We start from the raw sequence: 7,483 nt of genomic DNA, 5'->3' as shown, positions 1-7,483 counted from the left end.
TGAACATGACGATGACGCTGTTTCTCTGCTCCGACCCAGCCATGTCAACGAGCCCTCGCCGTACGTATGCACGAGTAGGCGTTCGAGACCCCGCCCATACATACACATACGTGGCCGTATTTTGTTTCTTGCACCCTGGCCGTTGTACGTACGTGTACATGCTAGGTGCGCGCCTCTACTACGACACGTGCGCGCCTCTACATCCACCAGTATATATGTACGTACACGTTCGCGACCAGAATGACAACGCTATGTACGCTTCGACCAGGTGGGTCCCGACTATCAGGCACTTCCTTGCGTGCGAAGATGTAGCTGGTGGGTCCAAGCAGTCAGGGGGGAATCATTTTTTTTGCCCGGACGCACTTCCTTGCGTGTGAAGGTGTAGCTCGTGGGTCCCAGTAGTCAGGGGAAACGTTTTTTTCATGAAATACGGTGGCCCGTCCGGTGGGTCCTCGCTGTCAGGTGGAGGAATAATTATTTTGTGCGTAATAAGGAGGCACTTCCTTGCTGCGGCCGTGGACCCAGCTGTCAGCATCTCCATGCACAGTACTCTTCCGATGGAAGTCGGCCGTTGACCACATTGACCACGCCGCGCCGAGAGCACCACGGCGGTGGACGATGGCGAGGCCTAGGAAGGGGACGATACGGAGGCAAGGAAGACTCGGCAGTTGTTTCCCACGCGGAGGCAGGGAATACGGCGGTTTACTGGTTCGTCTGTCGTCGCCGGAGAGAATAACAGCAGGTGTGGGTGAGTAGAGGGATGGCTAGGCCAGCGATGGCAGTACGGTGGGGCGGTGAGGCCTGTGCGGCAGCACAGCCGGCCGCGGGGAGGAGGGAGCAGGCAGTCCGCCGGCGCTTGTTTGAGCGGCTGGAGCAGGAAGAGCAGAGATTGAAGAAGCACGATGGCTGTTGGATGGACATCCAACAGCAGTGCTTGTGCATCAACCTTTTTTTAGGAAAGCCTCAAATCTATGGAAAACAGCATACATCCCATCTGCCATTATTTCTAATAATTTACAGCCCATTTGCTAATTCTTAAGGTTTTTTTTGGAGCCCATATTCTTTTTGTTAGCATTACAGCCCATATTGTGGCCACGGTTAAAAAAGTATATGAAATTTTGCATATTTCGGTGCGGTCCGAACTGTTTTTAATCCCGAAATTTCGACTCACATTCAAACTGATTTTAAAAATAAATGTATATCAATATAAAATCCAACAAATTCTCCACGCATAAAAATTAATGTAATTTAAAATCTTGAAATGCAAAAAAAGATATTTGAAACTAATTGCCGGTTTGATGTGTTTTAAAAATGTACAGCCCATTTCTCATTACTGATGGGCCATTTTCTCGGCCAGCCGAATGAAAGCTCTCCTCGTCTTGAAAGATTTGCAGCCCAACAGGCCTGACAAAGCGACTTACTTGGCAAATCACAAAAAACTGGGTTGTGGCCGTGGACCCAGCTGTCAGCCTCTCCACGTACAGTACTCTTCCGATGGAAGTCGTTCCTTGACCACGTTGACCACGCCGCGCGAGAGCACCACGGCGGTGGACGACGGCGAGGCCTAGGAAGGGGACGACGCGGAGCCGGGGAAGACGCGGCAGTGGAAGCCCGCGCGGAGAGGAGTACGAGGGTTCACTGGTTCGGCTGCGGTGTGAGGCTGCCGTCGCCGCAGGGCCTGGCCAGCGGTGGGAATAGTAGGGGGCGGTGAGGCCTCTGCGGCAGCACAGCCGGCCACGGGAGGCAGGAGCATGCGGCACGACCGGCGCTGCTTTGGGCGGCTGGAGCAAGAAGACCAGAGGTTGAAGAAGCACTACGGCCGTTGGATGGACATCGTACGGTCACTAGAGCTAGAATCGTTCATATTGACTAAGTTGACAAAGCCCTTCGTCCCCGTCAACTTAGTAGGCCCACAAGTCAGCCTCCCACCAAGGTGGGTCCCAGCTAGCCGGGGGAGTATTTATTTTTTGTGCGTAATAAGGAGGCACTTCCGGTGGGTCCGAGCTGACAGCGGGGGGAACGTTTTTTCGCGAAATACGGTGGCCCGTCCGGTGGGTCCCAGCAGTCAGGGGGAAACGATTTTTTTCGCAAAATACTGGTGGCCCGTCCGGTGGGTCCCCGCTGTCAGGTGGAGGAATAATTATTTTCCGCGTAATAAGGAGGCACTTCCTTGCGGCTGCCGTGGACCCAGCTGTCAGCCTCTCCACGTACAGTACTCTTCCGATGGAAGTCGGTCGTTGACCACATTGACCACGCCGCGCCGAGAGCACCACGGCGGTGGACGACGGCGAGGCCTAGGAAGGGGACGACGCGGAGCCGGGCAAGACGCGGCAGTGGATGCCCACGCGGAGAGGAGTACGAGCGTTCACTGGTTCGGCTGCGGTGTGAGGCTGCCGTCGCCGCAGAATAACAGGGGGTGTGGGTGAGTGGAGGGATGGCCTGGCCAGCGGTGGGAGTAGTATGGGGGCGGTGAGGCCTCCGCGGCAGCACAGCCGGCCACGGGAGGCAGGAGCAGGCGGCACGACCGGCGCTGCTTTGGGCGGATGGACCAAGAAGACCAGAGGTTGAAGAAGCACTACGGCCGTTGGATGGACATCGTACGGTCACTGAAGCTAGAATCGTTTATATTGACTAAGTTGACAAAGCCCTTGGTACGCTCCAACTTAGTAGGCCCACAGGTCAGCCTCCGAAACGGTGCGCCCCAGATGTCAGGGGGAGGAATCATTTTTTGGGCGGCCGAAGCTAAGAATATCCGAGATTGAAGAAGAAGCACGACATCCGTTGGATAGACATCCAACGGCCACTGCTGCTAGAACCGTGTGTTGACTATAATAAGTTGACAAAGCCTTGCATACGCGTCAACTTATTTTTTTAGGGGACGCGTCACTTAGTAGGCCCACAAGTGTGTGGCAGAGAACTTATAGCCCATTTGCGTTTTGTAAGAATGTACAACCCATTTTTGAATTCTAATGGAATTTACAACAGCCCATTTACAGTTTGTTAAAAGTACAACCCATTTTCTAGCTAGGACAACGATTAATAATTTCAACCAACCGTTGAAGACAGAATTCAATAAAATTTCCCACATTTTGATGGGATCCGAAATATTTTTATCCCGAAATTTCTAGTCAGATTAAATATAAATTTGTATTACGTAAAAATCCAACGAAACATTGCGCGCGCAACAATGAAAATTTAAGATTTTCAAAATCCATAAATAATATTTTATAAACTAATTTCGTGTTTGGTGCATTTTTTATAGTTACTGCCCAGTTTTTATAATTACATCTCATTTATTATTTTTAAAGCCCATTTTCCTGTTAAGCCTAATGCATCCCTCCTAGGAAAGATTTGCAGCCCAGCGGGGCGGAGAATAACAAGTTGACCTTGCCTGGGTATTCCTCAAAAAGACGTATAGCTGGGCTAGCCATTTTCATCTTGAAAAAATTAGTATCTGGGCTGGATATCTGGCCTGGGCTAGACGGGCCACAGCCCGCCCAGTTAATACCCTGCTCTCCTCTGAACAACAACGAAATCATCGCCAAGAAAAACTCTGCAGTGCTCACGCCTCAAAAACACAAATACTGCTCGAGCTGCTTGGTCCCAGCTGTCGGCCGCACCTTGTGCAATTCTCTCGTTTATATTGACTACATAGGTTGACAATGGTGTGGGACCGTGATGTCAGGAAACCAGGAGAAAGCAAAAAAATAGTTGTACATAATAAGGAGGCACTTGCGTACGTACGGCTATGGCCCTAGTGGGTCCCTAGTGTCATCCAGTCAAAATAAAGTCATCTCCTGAATCCTCATGTTCGTTGACGATGTTAACAATGCTCGGCGCCACGGCGAGCGCAACAACTCGAAGGACAACGGAGAGGGCCTCGCGGGCCCTACGGATGGTCTGATACAGCGCCCGCTGCTCATTCAGGAAGCCAGGATCATCGGACACCTATGAGCACCTTCGAGAAACTGAGACGGCATGAAACGGTAAGGCCGCGCTTGGGAGCTCTGGTTTATTTCAAACCTGTATTAACATACAAGTGTAATTTACTCGTCATCGGAAACAATGCGTAAAATACATGCGTAATGAAAGCGAGGGCCCGAGGTCTGTAAGTAAAACCGGCGGGTTACGCGTGTAATTTGAGAGACCAGTGTATATTTTACGAGCACTGCTATATGGACGACATTACCAGACGATACATGCACGACGTGCGTATCATGCCATCCATGGGCAAGGCTGAAACAGCAGCTAACGGCTGGATTAGCAATCGTCCGAGTGTCGTTCAGCGTTTTTATCGTGTGTGAAGTACTTCCGATATTTTACTAGTCGAAATCGACCAACCAAGCGCCTTCGCCCGAGACCATCTGCTTTAATTTACAAGCGTCAGTTTTACAAGCGGTTTGGTTGGAAAACGACGATCCAATCACGGCCTAATATCATGAGTTGGTCGGAAGATCATATGGTTTCACGTCTAACCTACCCGACTTGTCGTATAGGCTATGGATGAAACATCAAACGATGAACTTCTTAAGCACGGAAACAACAGAAGAGGATGATCTTCTTAACAAGCAAATCACTGGCATTAGATCGACATGCAAAACAATACGAAGCATTATTCTCAGGAGGCACGGTGAACAGCTCGTGATGCCGCATGCCACAACATTCCAAGCTCAACTTTGCAATCAAACACAAGGCCTGGCATTACATAGACAATATTCAGAACAAACTCTTAACACAGGAATATCTCAGCAGAGTAACTATTTACTTCTAAACTGAACACAGGAATAGGAAAAAACACTCGACGCTGCTCACAGCAAGGGCGTCCCACTCAAAAATATCAAATGCATGTCTTCTGGCTAACATCAATGAGCAAATTTTGACAAGGTTTTCCAATTCCAATATATTAAACTAACGTCTTCTTGCTAACATCAATGATTAAACTTTGACAAGCTTTTCCCATTCAAAATATGTAATGCCTATGATCGTCCTGTCGTAGCTTCTTGTACTTGTTTGGGCACTTTTTGCCCAGGGCACTCCACGTGTTGTTAAATTGCCAATGGTCTCTGCAGACTAGTCATGTCACCGGTGTCTAATAATACTCTGTAAAGCTTCTCGGTCATTCCTTCTGTAATGTAGCGCAAACAGTGACTGCTTCTTTCTGCAAAGTGGAACGACCAACTGGACCCAGTAATGCAGCAGTTTGCCTTGGACACATTGGCTCCTTTTGTGCAGTTCAACTAAAATCGAAGTCGGAATAAAACCGAGCTTTAATTTTGATATCCCTGTAAGCAACAATAGGTATAAGGGAAACAATTACTGAGAAATAACGGTTGATGACTTGTACTCCCAGAAGAAAAGCATCTACTGATCTACTTTATCTTAATGGGAAACAAAGCAGGAGAGTAGCAATTCTCCATCAGTGTGATTCATTCATATTGACTGAGACATTATCTTAACAATGCCTTGTTTCAACATGTATAAAGAACGACAAAGCAGAAAAGTACCATTCCTAAAACAATGCAACTGATTCATTTTAACAGAGACATTATCTTAACAATACCTTGGTTAAACATGTAGAAAGAACTACAAAGCAGGATAGTACCATTCCTAACAAGTGTTGCAGTTTTGAACTAAGATTCAGTAGTTAATTAATTCTGAGAGTGGCATTGCTTAATTTTACCAGCGGCATTAGATTAACGAAAAGCATAAACAGTTCCAGGGGAGAGTGGGTGCAACAACAGTATGTGCTTCCATCTACTTATAAAGGGGGTGATGCAGAGTTTGTTGTAACAAAGCAACAAGCATCATGTCTGGGTTGGTCCCATTTTTGTTCACTACTTAATGGGAAAAGACAGCAATACAATAGCTTCAATTCAACATTTATTTAAAACAGTACCAATACAAGTAGCACAACATCTCAAAGCACACTGCACAATCATGTGGATGAAGGCCTGTACTGACCTTTCATGAGACGGACAAGATAAAATACGAATCTGCCAACACGAATAGGAAATCCAATCTCGTTTTGTGCAGTTGCACTGAAATCAAGCAAAGTGTTTCGCATAGCGAAGCAAAATGTCGCAATAGCAACAAGTTGAATCGATACGAAGACTGGAAACAAATCTCGATCTCCTTTTGTGCAGTTCCACCAAAATTAAGCAAAGTCACCGGTGTGACATTCAAGTTGAACTGCACAAAACACTCTTAAAACATAAGTGTTTCGAGTAGCGAAGCAAAATGTCGCAATAGCAACAAGTTGAATCGATACCCCTGTTTTAACAGAGGCAAAAAAGGAAACAATTACTTGCCGATAAAGGAGGATGAAACAAATGGTGACAGAAAGAAGCATCTAACTTATCTTGGATGGAAAACAAAGTAGGACAGTAGCATTTCTAAAACGGTTGCATTGATTCATATTAACAGAGACATTTTCTTGAAACAACATTCGTTAAAAATGTAATTTACTTTTAACAGTGGCATTGCTTTAATTTTCCGGCGGCATTCTTAGATTAACAACAGCAAAATAGTTGTATGGGACATGCCAGCACCATGTGCGTCCACACGTATAAATGGGTGATGCAGAGTATGTAGCCAAGCAGCATATATGCGCTGGTCCCATATTTGTTCTCTTTGAACCTTCTTCCTATGTGAGGGCAGCAAATCTAGTCCTGCACAAACTACCCGACCCCCAGTTTCTTTCCCTTTTCAACAAAGAGATCAGTTCCTTACAGATGTGTGTACTGGGTTACCCCCTTTTCCCTTTTCGACCTACAAAGCGGCTGGATAGCCAGTCTATACTACTTTCCGCCCCTCCTTTCCTCATTGAACCACGTCCTAGATTCTTGCTCCAGCCCACCGCATCATTCTTTCCTCTTTGAACCAAGACCTAGATTCGACTACAGATCGAAAAAGATACACATGCAGCTAGAGCAACGACGGTTTCAAAGAAACTTATACCTTAGGGTTGTCGGGATGTGGCAAGGCGTGCGGCGGGAGGCCGGATGTGCCCACACTACGTACGGCAGCCAGGAAGAAGGGGTCGGTGGCCCTCCCGCACAGGAGCTGGGTGAAAGAGAACAACGCAGCCGGTAGTGGATTGCCTCCCTCGCCGAAGGCGGTAGAGTGAACGCTGCACCTCCTTCCCTTCCCGGTGCGACGAGATACGGACGCCTCCTTCACCAGCTGTGAGGGACGAGAGAGAGACAAGAGGCCAACGCAATCTTGTTTAGATCTGGTGAAGAGAGGGTGAGAGACTGTGAATATAGCAAACCCTAGCAAATGAATGCTGAGCCTCCAGCGTGTAACATATATGTAGTGCGGCGAGCGTGTGGAGAGTGCAAACCCTAAATTGCTGTCCACTCTGTTTGTGGTCTATTTTTTTCCTAGTTTTTTTGTTTCTTGTTGCTACATTATGTACTTGTGGGAGCTTAGATGTGATATCCTTAAATAACATCTAGATGTGAATTAGACAAACTGATTTTCT

Source organism: Triticum aestivum, chromosome 6A (genome assembly GCF_018294505.1).
Source record: "Triticum aestivum cultivar Chinese Spring chromosome 6A, IWGSC CS RefSeq v2.1, whole genome shotgun sequence".
Taxonomy (NCBI): Eukaryota; Viridiplantae; Streptophyta; class Magnoliopsida; order Poales; family Poaceae; genus Triticum; species Triticum aestivum.
The sequence above is the reverse complement of the archived record's forward strand: the minus strand, read 5'-3'. Positions refer to the sequence as shown.